At 38.2% G+C, this 19,419-nt stretch overlaps 1 protein-coding gene across 1 annotated transcript in view; it reads left to right on the forward strand.

The window, feature by feature from the left end:
- The first annotated feature begins 8,821 nt into the window (after positions 1 to 8,821).
- Dtna (dystrobrevin alpha) overlaps positions 8,822 to 19,419 on the forward strand; it is a 363,024-nt gene continuing 352,426 nt past the window's right edge. Inside the window, exon 1 of the mRNA XM_059246654.1 lies at positions 8,822 to 8,949. The gene's annotated coding sequence lies outside the window, so the exon portion shown is untranslated. The remainder of the gene's footprint in view (positions 8,950 to 19,419) is intronic.

Raw genomic sequence — 19,419 nt, forward strand, 5'->3', positions numbered from 1 at the left:
GCTCCTGTACTAGGTTTATAAGGATTCAAGGACTCAAAAATATAATATATGGGTGGGGTGACTGTCCAATTGGTAAAGTTCTTGTCACACACATCTCACACACACACACACACACACACACACACACACACACACACACACACACGAGGTCTTGAATTTGGTTCCTAAAACCCACACAAAAAAGCCAAGCATGGTGGTGTACACTCATAGTCCTGACAGTAGAGAAGCAGAGACAGGCAGATCTCTGAGACTGTCTGGTCAGCTCAGCAAGTTCCCATCCAAGAGAGTCTGTTTCAAATAGCAAGCTGATGCTTGGTATGTTGGCACATGCCTTTAATATCAATGGTAGAGAGGCAGAGGCAGTCTGATCTTTCTGAATTTGAGAGCAACATGCTCTCCATAGTAAGTTAGAGACTAGCCAGGGTTATATAGTGAAACTTGGTCTAAATGTAAGAAGGGGTTAGTTTTCCCCATGCTTCAGTACAATGCATGCTGGTAGCACTAAATGGACTTAATGAGTACTGAAAGAGAGTGAGGAAGAGAGAGAGACAGGAAGACAGAGAGCCAGAGAGAGAGAGACAGGGGAAGCACATTAAGTTGGGAGGAAAAAATAGTAGAGAGGATCTGGGAAGAAATGAAGGTGAAGGAAAACATGGAGGGACTTGATCAAAGCACATTATATGCATGTATGAATGTTAAAATATTTTTTAGGAGTAAGCTTGACAGCTCCTGAAGAATCTCAGCTGAGGTTGTTCTCTGACCTGTACACATACACAAATAAACACATGAGCACACTCACAAATAAAACCTAAAACTTAATACTAATAGTATAGAAATGACATCAGGAGCTGTTACAATATGCAAAGCTTTGCAATCATTTCAGTGTTGCCTACATGTTTACAACTTTGCTTTACCATGGAATAATAATATTTAAGCCGTCCCCATCTCCCCAATTTAAACTATTCAGGGAATTACATATGAAGCTCAGGGGAACATGTTTTCCAGGGTTTTATTGTGAGTTTTTATATATGATACTGAGGGTGCAAACCCAGGCCTTACACAAGTCAGACAAGCACTCTAAAACTGATATATGCTTTCAGCCCTACTATGTTAGATCTCAAACATGCGTGGACACATTCTGGGATTCTGTGATATTTCTTCTTTAATGGTGGTATACTGTAGTATCTTGGGAATATCATGGAGAAATCTGAGTTTCAAATCAAGGAAGGTAATGTAGCACAGGAGGCTATCTTTTCATTCTGTGTATATGCAGTGTTCCTATTTCCTGTGCAGTTTTACCAAGACTGTAAAGTAATAGATACAAATTTAAACAACAGTAAATTGTGAACATTAGATGACCAGGAAATTAGATCCTCAACTTGAATGTGAACATAAGGGACACGATCTTAATAGATGGAAAATAGCAACAGATTATCATGGTTCTGTGGGGCAAGAGTTAATAACGGTTTAACATGTAAGTAATTAGTTTAAAGGAGAGGCGTAAGTGGAGAAGACAGGCAAACATTCATGCACCACACTTACATGTTTCAAAGATTGGTTGAAACATATTATTTATAAATTTCAGTTTCTTAGTAAACCCCTAGAAGGAAAATTATGGAAAATAATCCTCATCTGCACATCATAGATAAACTTATCAGTTTATCTATGATGTGCAGATATAAAAACCAAAAATTGGGGGGAAAATCTTGATAGGAACTAGTTAACTGGATTAAATGATGGGTTTTACATACAGAGGACAGACTATGGAGCACTGAATTTATTGTATTTGAAAAACAAAACTAACAACACTTGGCCTTAAAACAAAAGATAATGGTCTTCATGAGTGAAAGGGACACCAGAGCTGATTTTGCCCATGACAGGGAGGATGGAGGCACACCAGCCTGAGAAGTTTCTTTAATCTTTTAGAAAACTCAGCTCAGATAAAACTGGACACTTGGTTTCAACACAGAGAATTTCAGAATGAACCAGTATGAGGTAGAATTATAGTTTACTAAATGACATTTTAATATATATTTTAATCACAAAGGCTACTCAGGAAAATGGTGAGATGTACTCAGCATAGGTATGTATAAATATAAAATGAGAAATTATATATTAAATTTAAATTATATATTAACTTTAAATTATATATTTAACATTAAATATATATTTAATGCTGTAATAGGGATGTATATTTTAAAATGAAAACAAGAAATTAATAATTAATAGAAAAATTACTATCTTCTACTTTGAGCAAGATCATGTCAAAACTTATCCATTTTCAATTATCAGCAAAGCAGATACTTGGCATTGATGTAGATTCTGTACAATGTACAAATGGTGAGTAAAAATGGGGCAGTCTCATTGTCTAACAGGCATAAAATGGCTACATTATTAGCATAAGTTTTTAGGCAGTGTCCAATCATAAGTCTTCCCAGAGGATGAGTAATATTGGACCAGAGAATGCACTTTGGATGATGGTAGAAAAAGAGTAGTAATTTTTTGGGATGGGATTATTTTATTGATATACTGAATACATTCCTTAAACTAGTCACTCATCAAATACTTTCCTTTAATGTAAACTATAAACTATGTTTAATTCTGTCTTTTCCTCCAACCATTTGAGACCCAAATACAGAACAAAAAACTTAAAATACTTTTGCTATTGAATTGAAAAACATATAACAAGAAGAAATAGTCCCTAGTTTAAAATATTTAGCCTATTGACTCATTCAAGGATACCTTTATACATACATAGCTGTGTCATTCAAATTTCATTTATATTTTTATTGAGAAAAATTTTTCATTCATTATAATCATGCTTTCCCCTCCCCTAACTCCACCCGGATTCTCCCCACATCCCCACCCACTCAACTCCATGCCACCCTTTTTCTCATACACACACACCAGAAAACAAACAATTGAAGAAACACACATACACACACACAAAAAAAAAAACATAAAATACACAAAATTAGAAACCAAAATATACAAAGGAAAGAGCAATAGGCAAAAAAATGCCCAAAACAATATGAAACAAACAAATAAAAAAGTCTACAAAATGCCACTGAGTTCACTTTGTGTTGGCCAAGACTCCTGGCCATGGGCCTACCCTGAAATTAAGTCTTTGTACATCATTCAATGGTCCCCACATATGCTGCTCAGAGCCAATGGTGTATTTTTCACCTCATATTCCTTTTATTTCTTTCACTTTGTAGTTTCCCATAAAAATGTAGGGCTTCTCAGCATAAAATAGGTTGCCTGGTGTTTACAGTAATAATTTTCTATCAAATTAAAAAGGGTTCTAGTTGACACAGCTGCTAGCAATCTGAAGAATGTGGGGCTTTTTACATGGTATTTAAAGAATTACTGGCTGGGCAGGGTAAGGCACACCTGTAACCCCTGCTTTCAAGAAGTGCAGGGTTAGGGGTTCGAGGCAGCATGCTGGACTACATAACAAGTTCAAGGCCAGTCTGGGCTACCTGAGACACTGTCTTAAATCCCGACCTGAATGAATCCTATCCAGAATGAATCACTTCAATGGAAAAAATAAGGCAAACAACTTTCACATAAAAAATTGTTTTGATTGAGGTTTCATTTTGTAGTTATTTAATGTTATGAAAGTGATTAGGTTTTATTTCTAAATGAGATTATCAATACATCTGACATATTCCTAGAATGTATGAGTAACAATTGAGTTAAATTAATTTTCAATAAGAGTGGGGTCTTTTCTTTGTCTGTAACAAATTGGATGAGTCCATTACATTGATCAAATTTATTTTTCTTTGATATTCCTGATTTACCCAATTTTATCCTTGGTTATATGTATCAAGATATTTTATATTCTTAGGCATTCACTTACATGCAATTCAACCCAGAAGCAATTAAAAATAGAGATAAAATGGTTTTAGTAGCAAAGTAGGTACTTTCCAAGCACCTTCTGAAGAATGGTATTCAGCAACAAGCTTTTTCTCTCTACATCTTCATTGTGATAGTGCATTAAAGTTTCATCTACAACATTTGTGTTGTGTTTATGGTCCATTGAGAAAATAAATGCTCCTTGGAATAAGAGAATGCTGGCATAATGCCACTGAGAGATGTGAGCCACCATAATATGTATTTAATAAATTGCTTTTGTAAGGTAGAACTATAGCTACTTAAAATGGCAAGTTTTGTTTTTCATTGTAACACTAGGAAACAAAAACCTATAACCACATACACCTGTATTTAAGTTTCATTCTCCTCCTGAACACATACAACCCAGTCCCAGGAGAATACTGGAGAGACAAGTAGCAAGCCTCCTGAAGGTATTAGCTGGGGAGATTGTTACAGACCAGGCTACCAGACACCAACAACTGACCGTGAAGCTCTGCCAAGGGATAGAAATCATCATTAAGAGAGAAGAGCCTAGACGGGTAATGGAGCACTGACCTCTTACCTGAGACTTCCCTTTGTACGGTTTCAGTTACCCAAAGTCAGTCACAACTGTAAAATTCTAGAAACCAACAGTTCACAAGGTTTAAGTTGCATCCCATGTAAAGTAGCTTAACAAAACATTGTACCATCTAACTCTATCCTGCCTGGAATGTGGAATATCCTGCTGTGTCAATGGTGTGCATACACACTTGTCAATCACTTGGCAGCCCTCTTGAGTTCTGGTTCATCTTTCAAATAATGTGTATTTTACTTTATAATGTCCCCAAACTTTAAGAATAGTTAGATTGCTAATTTAGATATGACAAAGAGAAGTCCTAAAATGTGTCCTGTAAGGGAAAAAGAGAAAGTTGGTTATAACTCTGTAATGTACAGGAATAAAAGCATTATATATATACATATATATATATATAAATATATATATGGCTCAGAATACTTCAGTTTCACTATCTATTAGGGTTCTAGGAAGGTGACATCAAGAATAATAAGGGAACATTCTGCTGCCTTGGAATTAGCTGCCTAACAGCTGACTGGACCACACCTCTTGGAAGAGTTTTTCAGACAAATATATATTAACTTTATATACATATGCATCTTGAAGTGACTCATAAGGAGGCAGAGGGGATACCCTTGCTGGTTATTAACACAATATTCACAGATGTGTTCAACAGTTATGAGTGCTTACGGCATGATCCACACACTCCAGTGAGGGGTCAGAATGTGATATCTAATGACTGATGAATTCCATAATGAGGTATCTTAACAAACAAGAGAATAGCTGAAGGCTGCTAAATATTTTGGGAGTCAAAAAGAAATCAAAACATCTGTTGGAAGAGGGCAGACTGCCGTGGAACAATCTTTTTGTACACTGTGATTATTTGTTGCTTTCATTGGTTTAATGAAAGGCTTAATGTCCAATAGCTAGGTATGTAGAGGTTAGGCAGGAATTGTGGACAAAAGGAAAAAGTGAAGAAGGGCAGGGTCACCAGCCAGATGCAGAAGCAAGAGATGAACATGCTATGCTGAGAAAAGGTACCACCACGTGGTAGAGTGTGGATAAGAAATATTAGTTAATTTAAGTTGTAAGATCTAGTTGGTAACAATCCTAAGCTATTGGCTAAGCATTTATAATTAATAATAAGTCTCTGTATGGCTATTTGAGAGCTGGCTGGCAGAACAGAGCTGACTCACAGGACAGAAAAACTCCACCTACAGTTGACAGTGATTTTTATAATACAGAAGGGCAATGTCAGTGTTCAGAAATATGCTAGGAGCCCAACTTGGCCTCATTTTGCATCTCATGCACATGGACAAAAGTCCTATGAATATTAATCCACACTTCAGTTGACTTATTTCCTTGGTTTATGTTAGGCTGTTAATGCACTTTTCATTTTTGAAATTCAACCAGCAGCTTGGAAGAGCAAAATTTGTACTGTAGTCTGCACTCAGGCCATATGAGAGCTCCTAACTCACAAAGCAGTCATGTTACATTTTTCAACTCTTCTGAATTCATCTTCCTATCATGTGAGTCTGAAATACTCCAAAATTGTTAATTATGTATGCTTACAAGTGATTAACATTTCATAGAGAATAACTACCACCATATTTGGCCTACAACACACCTACTGTGTAGCAACACATACTAAGTAAGCAGGCATATCACCAAGCTTTCCTCTGACATAATGAACAAGCAAGTCTTGTAGTAACTATAGCCTGTTCTCCAAAAATGAAAACAATTATAGAAGCCATTTATTTTCTTTGTTCAATATGACCAGAAATAATGTTATTCATAAACATTGTTCATGGCCACATTAAAAATATTCCCTGGGGACTGAAGATATGGCTCAGCAGTTAGAGAACTTGCTGCTCTTCCAGAGGACCCAAGTTCAGTTCCCACACAACCATGTGTGGTTTGCTTGAGCATCCACATACATGTGCCATACACACACACACACACACACACACACACACACACACACACACAAATAAAAATAAATCAAAAATATTTTCTCCATTAAAAATCTCCATTGCACATACAGAAAAAAGAGGATTATCATATTCCTTTTAAGCCAAACTCACAAAGATGCCTACTTCAACTTACTTCAAGGCTCGGTAAAGATTTCTGAAAAGCAAATGAAAGTCTGAAATGATTTTTAAAATGCAAAGTATCATTGTTTTGCTTTAAATTTGCAAGCTCACCTCTTCATTACCCACTTTCGCGTACTTTGTGCCCTTGGGTCCCCATTTTCTCCCTGAATCATAGTGTCAACTTCTTAAACTATGGCTTTGCCTTCATGTCCATTCTCATTCTTCCTGCCACACTTCATTGGTAGATGAGCCTACTCATTCTTCTAGAGTGTTCGCTACTTCCACTCGATTTTTTAACCATTGAAATTATGCAAGGAGTAGTAACTTATGCTCCCGCCACCAAATCTCCACGAGTTTGCAAAGCAAACAAAAAAGATGGTTGAGAACAATACAAGACTCCACAATTTTCCAAGTTTATTTTCCATGCAGCAAAATTTAGTAAATATTTGCAATCACATGAAACTTGTTCTTCTGATTTTATTTTTTGAGGTTGTAGCATGATTATATTATTTTTCCCTTCCCCTTTCCCTCTCCAAACCCTCCCCTATGCCCATCCTTGCTCTCTTTCAAATTCATGCCCTTTTTATCCATTAATTGTTGTTATATGCATATATGTATATACATGCATATGCCTAAATACAACCTGCTCAGTCTATGTAGTGTCGCTTGTGAGTGTTTTCAGAGCTGGCCATTTGGTATTGGATAACCAATCAGTGTGCTCTTCCCTGGGGACGACGGCGTCACGCTTCCTTCCTGGAACTCAGACTCCTCTTTCCCATCTTCACACTGACTTCTCTTCTTCTGCCGTCCCAAAGCCACTCCCTCACTCGCCATTGTCTTCTCTCTTTGGATTATTGGAAGGACAGTTTGCTGCTAAATTTTTGTATCTGCGCCTGAATAGAAATAGCCAAATGTGCTTTTCCTGAGAACTTTCACCATTATAAAACTTGATGACCGTGTGAGCATGGAGCATACCCAAAGAATTATCAGGCGAAACATGCCCCTTTGGTCATGTAGGAGCCAAACTGGCAAACATGAAACACAGAAGGTTGACAGGACTTGAACAGGAAACAGACATCACCAAGTGAAAAGAGAAAATGCATTTTGTGATGAATCATAACACCCAAAATAATGCAGACTGCCATCTCCAGTCAATCAGCATGTACATTTCAATGTAAGCTGATGGAGAATAGTTCCCATGTACTTAAATTCCTCATCTACTTCAAAACTTAACACAGCTCTCTATACATGCCAGGCATTAAAAGGGTTTGAATGAAATACAATTCTGAAATTGGTGACTACTCCAAACACATTGACTAAAATTGTTTGAAATTGCTGTCTAGGTAATTTAAAAATGCAAATAAGTATGGAAGTACACACACAAAAGAAATAAAATTGTATAAAACTATAAAACTGAAGATACATGCAAATACAGAAAGAAGATTATATGCAAGCATACATACAGTAAAGTGAATTTCCAATTCCAGTTCATAGAAAACAAAAACAATATTTTCCGGCTTTCAGTAACCTATCTTCTAGGAATTGGTTATGATGAATAAGGAACCTCTGGGGGGGTGTGTAATTAATTTGTATGGTGAGGTATCGACTTGTCTGTGCTTACATAGGTTGTTATCTTACCTATGCTTCCCTGTCTCTCAAGTGTTAATACTATTTGCCTTCTCAGCCACCTCCTCTGCAAAGATGCTCTGTAAATAAATGAGGTAATGCTTGGGAAATCTTTGCAGCTTGGGATTGAAAACCACCTCAGACTATAAGATGTACTTGCTATTCCATGTTCAAGCCTGGCATGTTCTTGCCTCTGTTTTAAATGGAAATTGCATTGTTTGAGTTCTTGGGTTCGTGTCAAAATCTGGGTCAATATAAAAGGATGATTATTTTTTAATTTTAATACGGACGCTGTTTCAAGCTCCTGCAAGCTAGGGTAGAAAATTGTAGGAAATAAACAAAGCACATAAATCAAGCTTTGAAGGAGAAAAATCTTCATCTGGAAGGGTTTTCGCTTTTTTTCAATGAGGAGTATAAACACTGTATTTCCCAAGAGAAATATTTGGGTCCTGAGAAGAGGCTAGTGTCACACAGTGTGAGTGTGTGTGCGCGCGGGGGTGTGCACGCGGGTGTGTGTGTGTGTGTGTGTGTGCTGTGCGTGCGCGTCCGTGGAGAGGGGCGGGGGAGGCGGATGAGGAGGATGAGATCATAGCTTCAGGATCCTCAGGAAACCCTGGTACAGGCAGCAGCCAGCCTCCGCTGTGCCCACATGACCCACAACTCTGGCAGCGGACCCGGCACTTCCAACATTACTAAATAATCAGAGAGCGGCTCCCACTCTGGGCCCACACCTCCCTGCAGACGATGGACACCTTCTAAGAGTTTGGCGAGTGGGTGACCCAGGCGCCCGTCCATTGCAAGGTGTGTGTGCACGGTGACGGGCTTCCTTGACGGCTTGGGGTGGAGGAAAGCTTGGGGGTCCAGAAAGTCGGGGTGCGAGGCTAGGAGTGGGCTCAGGGACTCGGCTGTGGCGCTGTCCCTCACCCGGAGCCTGGGAGCCCGGGAGGCGCCAGGACGCGCAGCCGCCTCTGCGCAGGGACCGGGCGCCCTAGCAAGGGCAGACGCCGGGCAAAGTCTGGAGCCTCGGCGGCGGGGAAGGGCTGCGCCCCAGCGCCCACTCGCGGGGTTCCCACCTGTGCGTCCGCGCCCGGCGTGTGCGGGGTACCGGGACTGCAGCAGGCATCTCCCAGGGCGGCGGGGCGGCGCCTTGGGCCCGCGGGGCGGCGGCGGCGGCTGCAGTGGGATGCGCGTGGCAGATGGATCCCCGCGCTGCAGCCCACCCGAGGCCAGGGCTGCCCACGGTTCCCCGCGCCTCGCCGCGGGATGAGGTGTTCCGTCGGGATCTGCCCACGGGGTCGCTGTCGTGGGCTGTGATGCGGGGAGGCGGCGTGGCCAACCCCCGCCCGGGATGGCACTGAGGCTGGGAAAGTCTGGCGGGGAGTGGGGGAGGCCGGGGTTGACCGGGAAACCCGCGAGCCGGTCTCTCCCGCGGCGACGTGGGGCGGGCTTTGCAGTGCGGCGCGGGGCCGCGCGGAGCGCTAAGCACGAGTGGACAGTAGAGACTGCGGGGCTCCCCACCTGCCTCAGCCTTCCTAGCCTGTTGCCCACTTTAGAGTTCTGGGCTGGACAGAGGGCAGCTGGGAGGTTCCTTCTGGTACCCAAAGTGGAAGGTAGGGAGAGGACTCTGTCAGCTGCCCACAGCCAAACAGAGGAGGCTGGCAAAGGCATGCTGGGACGCGGTATCATTAGGGCCTGACCTTATAATTTTGCTCTTGGACAGCCTTGGGACATGGTGGCTTTGGGAAGAGAGGATGGAACTTGAGGCCGGGCATGGGATGTATACTAGTAATAGAACATAGCCCCAATGATTTGTTCTTGCTCCAAAACAGCTTTTGAGTTGAGGTTTGCATTAAAGGCTTCCTTTTACTCCTCATCACTACTAGTGTTTATTGTGGTTTTGTGTCCTTTTGACAGAAATACTTCATATTGTTGAAGTAGATGTAGTTGTTATTATTAATTATTATATTTACTTTGCTAATTTCAATGTCTCCACATCTTAAACAGTTTGGTGTTGTTTAGTTTACTACTTTTCTTAATTCTTTGACTGGCATAAGAGGTAGGCTGTATTACAGTAACCACCGTTTTTCATAAAAGATGTCCAGGCAAAACAGCTTCCCTAGGGGTTGCATCATCATTACCTGTCAGGGCCCATTTTCGCTTTAGATGAGTGACCAAAAACTTCCTGAAGACAAACCCCTTCGTTGGGTACATTAAGGACAACTAATTCTTCTTTATAATTTTAATGCCGTGATTATAGCAAGTATCCATTGCATTAAATAGTTTACTTTTGACACACAGTTCACCAAGTTTCATAGAATTATTATAGATCAATGCAGCATGTAACAACAATATTAAAATTCAGTAGTTAAGATTTATCACCAACATAACTATCATCGTGTAGGTGGCTCCAGTTGTGTTTGTTTACAATTAAGGATAAGCCTCCTGGGCTATCAGTCTATTTGTTTAAAGAATAGGTTTTCTGTACTTGATTTTCTTGTTCATGACTTTCTTCAGAATACATTTTCATCTTGCAGAATTTTTAATAAGTTCCATTATCTTTAATGCAATCAGTCTGACAGGGGTTTGGGCACCCAAGTAAAAAGGGTTATGCAATTCTCTTTCAACTGCCACTGATAAAAAGAGAGGCTGTATTTTGAGGGCATTTGTGTATAACTGGTCTTTTAGCCAGTTGTCTGTACTGTCTACCTAATTATGTAAAAATGAAGATGGAAACCAAGTTTTCTCATTAGTTCTAAATCCACATACTTTCAAGCATATCCACTTGTTTGAAATGAACCATGATGAAAAGAAAGGTTTTGTGGGCTCAACCCCAGCTTCACGTGTTCAGAGAATTACTCCTCATTTGAGCTTATCATTATCATAGAGTTTTTTATAAGATACACTTTTGGGGACAGATGTCTCTCTTAAGTCTTCATCTGTTATTTTTAAAGTAAATTGCTTCTTCACATAACAAGATTCCAACTTATTTTGACATTCATGGATTGCCTCTCATTCTTGCCTTTCACTTGAATTAAATTCAGTTTGCATAATTTTAAACTCACACTTTCAAATTTATAAGTAAAGACCCTAAAATCCAACTGAATTATGTGATCATGAAAACAAGATCTGTAGACATGAGACATAGCCCAGCTCTCTAGTGGGTATCACTCCTGCCCTTGCACACCCTTGGATTATGTCTATATGTTTATTTGTGAACACTGGAACGCAACATTGTGGTCAGAGCGTTGCATGTCAGGAGCAAATGTTGTGATGTTGAAATTGAATTTTCTTTTTTTTTAAACTTTTTTTCATTTTATTGTAAATTTTTTCTTCACATAACATATCTTGATTATGGCTTCCCTTCCGTGTTCCCCTCCCCATTCCCCCAAATCCCCTCCCATCCAAATCTATCCCCCCTTCCATCTCTTATTAGAAAACAAACAGGCCTCAAAGGGATAATAACAAAATAAGATAAAACAAAAACTAACACATCAGAATGGGACGAAGCAAGCAAACAGAAGAGAGCCCAAGAAAAGGCACGAGAAGCAGATGTAGATGCAGAGACCACTTACTTGTCCCCACCTTAGGAATCCCCTAAAAACACTAAAAGCCATAGTAGATGCACAATGAACCTGTAGGGGGGTGAAAGAGGGGAAAACAGAACAAAATAAATATATTAAAATAAATAAAATATAAATAAAAAATATTCAAAATCTTTATCTGCAAGGCTGCTTGTTATGAAGGTATAAGTCCCCTGATACTTATCAGTGTCTTTTCCTAACTGATTCAAAAGTGTTCCAGCCTTCTGGCTACTCATACTTAATTTAGAGACTACATTCTCTTGCTACTTTTATCTCATGTGGGGTTCTGACCGGACTTTCCAGTCATTTTCCCACCCCTCTGGTTTGAGAAGATTTGGAACTGCTTCTGCCTGGGGAGCAGAGTATTCTCCTGCCTGGTGCTGGGTAGGGACCAAGGAGTGACCACTGAACACTGGGAGGAGCAGGTTGATAGGTGAGCCCTGGCCCATCAAAGATACAGCTTGAACAAGATCATTAGAAAAACGATCTTGTTAGATAAATTATTGAATTTTTGAATGTTGAATGTTTACTAAGTGACAATGTGTGTTAGAGGATTCCTGGATAGGTTTTGGAAGTCAAAACAGGACCCAGAAATAAATGAAAAGTGACAGGTATTTGTAGAGGAGTGGCGTGCCAAGTGTTGATCAAGTCCAGTTTTCTTCCTTCTGCAGTGCTTGCCGAGCAACTTTCTGAATCATTTTCTGAGTCAGAGACACGAGTCTCCCTTTGGTTATCATTTGACTTTTCCCTCATTCTCCCCTGTGGACACAGTGGAGGATGGCAAAACGCCTTCTGTTGCTCTTCAAAGCATGTGGAGAAACTGCTCCCTTCATTGGGTGATTACCCCATCCCCAAAAAGCTATGTAGGTTTAATCAACAACAGTCATTTCCTTTCCTTGCAGAAACAAGTGCTCTCAAACTAAATGGTGGTTTTCTTTTTCGCTTGTGGTTAAGGTCACAAAATGTCTCAAATAGGATTGTAATTGATTCATCACTTAGCCCCTAAGATTTGCTGAAATGGCCAAGGGCAGCACAGAGGGGAGAGAGAGAGAGAGAGAGAGAGAGAGAGAGAGAGAGAGAGAGAGAGAGAGAGAGAGAGAATTTGTGTTAAAGCAAACATAATACTGACAACATTTATTAAACATTTTCTATGAGATGAATATTATCCTGTGGGCTCTCTGTAAATTAGTTGATGTTCACATCACAAAATAGCCATATAATGTCTGCATTTATTGTAATTATCTATCTTTATTTAAAGAAGGGAAGTTGAAGCATAAGAACAATAGTCATGACCAGTCAATGAGTTAGACATGAGCTTCACATTTGAGTTTTGAGGTTCCAGGGTCCATTTCCATCAGTATTGGGAAACATGACTCCTCCTAATTTTTTCCTTCAATTATTTCCTTTAATAAAATTGGACGGAAAGAAAACAATGCTCTTTTGTATCAACACATTTTGCCTCACATTTAAAATTTAAACAGTTAAATATATATAAAACAGTATATATGAATGAATATATATACATATATGTGTGTGTGTGTGTGTGTGTGTGTGTGTGTGAATATAAGAAGGGGTGAGTGCCAGATTGTGAGAAATTTCTCATTTTATATTTTGTGTCTGTTTAAATTTAAAACATGATCACTTGAATATTGGAAACACCAATGTTCTCAATATAATAGTGTGACATTTAGCATTTCCAATTATTTGGGAAATATCTACAATAGCTAGAGCTTCTATGACTAGGAATAAACTCAGACTTCACTGTCACTTATACTTTTTCCCCAATGTCTGTGTAGAGTGAACGCTGCAAAGAGACTATAGAGTACAACACAAAACTTCCATTAAATTATCTTGATACAATGAAAATGACCGTGCTAATTTTTACATTGAGACCTTTTGACATAAATCAATGTAACTGTTGTGGTTAAAAAGTAGAGGAAATTGAGCAATTTTGAACATTAAGCAAATAATGTTAATGGAACATATCATTAACAAAGAGAAATGATAATTGGCTAAACATGGTAATGCAATCAAAGGTCTTTGCTTAGCATCCAATGATAAGAGCAACTGATAATGACTTACATCAAGCACGAGTTCATGCATGCTGAACATGTGCAGTGTTTGTGTCTCTTCTTTGAAATTCTTGAAAATGCTTAAAGTGGTAGTTTATTTTCAGTGATGTATGTACCCCTTGGAAGCATGTAATACATTATCACTTTGTGTGTTCTCCTTATACAAAGCCTGGTATCATAGAGTAACTATGGCTCTCATTTATTTATAATAGCTACATTTACCATAAGCAATTTATTCACTGTAGGTAAAAATACACAAGACTTGATTTTTTCATTGGACTTGTTTGTACTATGTACGTCTTAGAGTAAGCAACACTATGGATAACACTGATGAATAGTACAGTATATGGATTTGCAGCTTAATGCTACAGTGCAGTGTCCTATTGTAGGCTTTTCTGTATCAAATATAAAATAATTATCACAATTATGCTGTAGTAATAACCACAAAATATCAGTGATTGAAAATGACACGACTTATTTTTGCTAATATTATAATCCATTGTGATCAATGAGAGATTCTATTCTCCATCATCCTCATTCAAGTATACAAACTTATAAATCCCTGAATATTGTTGTCTTCTATAATGGCACATGAAGACCATGTTTAAAAGCTTGCAAATTGGAAAAGTCTTCCACCAGAAAGTGACACTGAACAATTCCTATATTTGGTTGGTCAAAAAACATTATGTGACCATATCTAACCACCCCTCCCCCCCCAAAAAAAAACAGAAGAAAAACACAATTCTATCATATCCTTGTTATAACAAAATAAAATTTGAGTGGATATATCTAATGGTACCACATAAAATTAGTGAGTTCCCTTCATCTAATGTCATATATTATTTAATATAAAGGTAGACTTATTAGTATCTATGTTTTAGAACTTAACAACTAAACTCCAGTGGTTCTCAACCTGAGAATCATGACCCTTCAGGGTGTCACATATCAGACATCCTGCATATTAGATATTTACATTACGATTCATAACAGTAGCAAAACTACAGTTATGAAGTAGCAATGAAATCATTTTATGGTTGGGGGTCACCACAACGTAAGGAACTGTATTAAAGGATCTCAGCATTAGGAAGGTTGAGATCCATTGGTTGCTAGAGTATTTCTTACATAAAACCTCTATGAAGAAGTAAAAGGTAAATCAATTGTGACGTGCATGCTGCCATTATTTTCCAGCAGGGGTGCCTTTAGTCAGGGAATAATGGTAGACACTTAATTTTGAGTGAATGCATCAGATGACCTATCTGACAGCCATTGTAGGCTAAGAACAATACAAAGACTGTACAGAATATAAAGCTTGCATCTACTGAACTTCTTTGAGTATACCAACATTACATAAAAGCCAAAACAACTATGTGTATATCTAGCTACTTCACCAAAATGGACAAAATTGTTGTGCTACCATGTATTAGTTATTAAAAGAAATGCATGTAAAATCTCAATTCATTCTGTGACTGTCCTCTTTATTGACATATATAACATGCATAGTTAGAATGTAAGCAACTCACATTTAGCTTAAGCTTTTAGTATTAAGATAATTCAGCAATTCGAGTTGTAAGGAGTAATACAAAAAGAACCCATTACCCCATTGCCTATCTCCCCAATCTTTCAACATCTTGCCTCAACTTGCAAAACCATAACACTGCATTGCAGAAGAATTCTGACATTGATATAATGACAAACAGATTTCATCACCATGCGGCTAACTCCTGTTGTGCCTACATGGTCATAACAACTTTATTCCAATTATCTCCCTTCCTTAGTTCTTTGAAGCGAGTAACTTATTTTCCATTTCTACAATTTTGCCATTTTGGGAAGGCAATATAAATAGAATTACACCAGATGGAACCTCAGGGTTTGCTTATACACCCATCAATACATTCCTCTGAAGATTTGTGTAGATTGAATATGTCTCAAAAGCTTTCCAACTTTTATTGATAAGTAGTGTTTTGTGGCATGCATGGTGACATAGTTTGTTTAGGCATTCAACTGCCAAAAATACTGACTCTTTTCAGTTTTTGGCTACAACAATAAAACTACTGTGACTATCCAAATGTATCCTTTGTCTGAATATAGGCGTTATTTTTTGAGATTAAAAAATACCAGGTATTACTTGTATTTTTTCATTTGAAACTATTAAACTCTTTCAAGATTAATTTGTACTGTTAACAATAATGCATAAGGGACTGATTCTGAATCTTCACCAAGATTTTTTGTTATTGTTATAACTATTTTAGCCATTATATTAGGGAGGTAGTGATGTCTTACTGTGGTTTTCATTTGAATTTCCTTAATGCCTAGTGTTATTGACTGTTTTCATGTCTTTAAATCATTTAGATGGATTCTTCCCACATTCTCAAGTTTCTTCAGCAACTCTAGTTCCTTGTTTTTATATGCAAATTTCAGAATTCTTTGTCTGTATTGCTCCCCCCCAAAAAAAAATTTGACAATCTCTAGATCATACATTAATGAGGAGCTAATATCAGCTGATAGTTGCTGGGAGATGGAGAATTACTCTTTTTAAAGATGTGGCCATTGATTAGTTTGCCATGCTTCAGTGGATGGCCACACCTCTATGCACATGTGGTCAACAGTAACTGAACTTTGTGGGTTACAGAAAAAAATGTCAGGAAGTTCTGAGGCTGACATGTCAGAGGGAACATGGAGTGGGAAACTGGGGTTTGTATCATATTGCATTGTATATATGCATGAAATTTGCAAAAATAAAGACAAAAGCCATGACAAACTAAAAAAACAGAAATAGACGATCCTATTTATTAATCAAGTGTTTCTATTTATGTGAAGGACACATTCCATTTCTTCATTGTTTCAGTCTTTCCTCATTGGTTTCTTTCTTTTCCATTTTTCTTTTTATTCTTTTTATTCATACAACACATCCTGACTGCAATTTCCCTCCCTCAGTTCCTCCCAGCCCCCACTCCTCCTCTTTCTCCTAGTCCCTCCCTACCTCCCCTCTCCCCCAGATCCATTCCTCCTCCATTTCCCTTCAGAAAAGAAAAGGCCTCCCAGGGATATGAGTCAAATACAGCAAACAAGATACAATGAGACTTACATAAAAAAAAAACAAACCAAAAACACCTCTACATTCTTTTATTCCCATCACATTCATGACCAGTATCCGCTTGCATTATTTTCTTAGTGATTTCTGTCATTGGTATCGGTGTCAGGAGAACAATAGCTTCATAAATTAGATGAGATGCACTTCCTTCTTTGATATTTTCTGAAAGAAAATATTTATAATTGCTATTCATTTTTTTAATTAGTGTAACTCTCCATTGGAGCCAATTGAGCAAGAGGGGGTGTTCTTCTAACAGACTTTAAGTTATGAAATCAGTCATTTTAATACTTATGTGGTGCTTATTGATGGCCAACTTGACAGGATCTTGAATCACTCAAGAAACAACCTTTACAGATCTGAGCAGAATTATCTAGATTAGGTTACCTGAGATGGGAGGATCCACCCTTGATTCGTGAGGTACAATTCCATGGGCTGAGGTCCATAACTGAGTTGATAGGAGAAAGTCAGCCAAGCATAAGCATTCATATCTATTTCCTGATTGTGGATATAATGTGATCCGCTGCCTTGAGCTCTTGACACAATCGCTTCATGGTATGATGGACGACAGCCTCATACTGTGAGCCAAGACAAACCCTTCATCCCTCAAGTTGCTTCTTGTCAGGTTTTTGATGACAGCAGTGAGAATATACAACCTACGACATTATTCTAGGGCTATCATAGAGAAACTGCTATAGACTGAGTGGTGTAATTACCACAAAAATCTTCATGCCAGGTGGTGGTGGTGCATGTCTTTAATCCCAGCACGTGGGAGGTAGACACAGGCTGATCTCTGAATTCAAAGCCAACCTGGTCTACTACAGAGTGAGATCCAGGACAGCCTGAGATACACAGAGAAACTCTGTCTTGGAGAGAGAGAGAGAGAGAGAGAGAGAGAGAGAGAGAGAGAGAGAGAGAGAGAGAGAGAGAGAGAGAGACATAGACATAGACAGAGAGAGACAGAGAGAGAGAGAACACAGGAATGGAGAGAGATGGGGAGAAAAGGAAAGGACACAAAAGAAAAGAAAAGAAAAGAAAAAAGAAAAAAAGAAAAAGATCAAAGTTTAGGAGGCTGACACTCCAAGACCAAGCTGTTGTCATATTTTATTTGGGTCTTGAGGTCTCTCTCTTTGATTAGCACTGTTTCCTTACAAGATCCTTTCTCCTATACATAAGCAGCCTGGGGCTCTCTTCATAAAGTCTCCTATTCTCATGTGGACATGCATTACATTGCATTAGGATCTTCCATAACAACTGAATTTTAACTAAAACGCCTCTTCAGAGGACCTACCTCTAGGTACTGTCATGTTCTGAAATGCTTGGAGTTAAGGCTTCATGGTATGGATGGAGTAAGATGATCAATAAGGCAATATTATTCACAGTACAATTCTAGTGTCCTTCATGCTGTGTTAGCTGTGGAAATTTAAATTACTGAGAAATTTGTCCACTTTATGTAATTTATCAAGTGTATTTATGTAGAATAATTCAGATCTAATAGCCTCTTGCAATCAGCAGTGATACCCTTTGTGTAATTCCAAATGTAGTTAATCTGTATTTTCTCTTTTCTTTTAGCCTTATGAGAGGTTGTTCCAATTTTATTTATGTTGTAAAAGAGCATACTACTTCATTTACTTTTCTCTGTTGTTTTTCAGTATGTTTTTGTTTCACTGATTTTTGCTTTTATAATAATTTTTCTATTTTTCTTTCCTTGAGTTTATATTGCTCGTGTTTTATAATTCTTGTGAGAAAAACATTAGTTACTAATTTTAAATTTATTTTCTATATCTCAATTATGTGCATTTAGTGCTGTAAATTTCTTGTTATTTCCTCTTTGACTTGTGTGTTGTTTAGAAGTGTCACTGCATTCCTGGGCTTAGAGATTTCCTGATATTGTTCTGGTTTGGCTTTCTCATTTTATCCATGATGGTCAGAGGACATACTTTGTATGATTTCCATTATTCTAATTTTGTTGATGCTTATATTTTATAATTTTTTATTAATTCTTGGCTGAGTATTCCTGGGTATGAGACTTGCCCTGGAGTGTTAATCAATATACCAGGAATGAAACCATTAAAGAAAGCTGGCATTCCATGTCCTAGAAGCCAGAAAATGCCAATAGCTCTTTTGAGGCCTATGTTATGTCTGAATGTGTGACACATTTTGGTGTATGGTCCATGTTGGCAAAAAATATGGATTGGACTGTTTCCACTGGGGCATCTATTGACACACTTGGTTGATTGTATTATTGTAATCTCTATTGAATTCTGTTAATTGTCTTACTGATGAAAAATGTGCAATACTAACAGTTATTTCTCCTTTAACTTGTATTGATTTGGATTTGTATATTTTGTAACTGTTATTTGCATACACGCTTATAGGCTTAAACTTTCCTCATATATTGATACTTCACTCATTACATAACATTCTTTATTGTATCTAGTAATTTTGTTTTCCTAGATCTCTACTTTATTGATATTAATATATACTCTTTTTTACTTTACTTGATAATATCACATTTCTTTTTCTGTCT

This window comes from Peromyscus eremicus, chromosome 19 (assembly GCF_949786415.1).
Source record: "Peromyscus eremicus chromosome 19, PerEre_H2_v1, whole genome shotgun sequence".
Taxonomy (NCBI): domain Eukaryota; kingdom Metazoa; phylum Chordata; class Mammalia; order Rodentia; family Cricetidae; genus Peromyscus; species Peromyscus eremicus.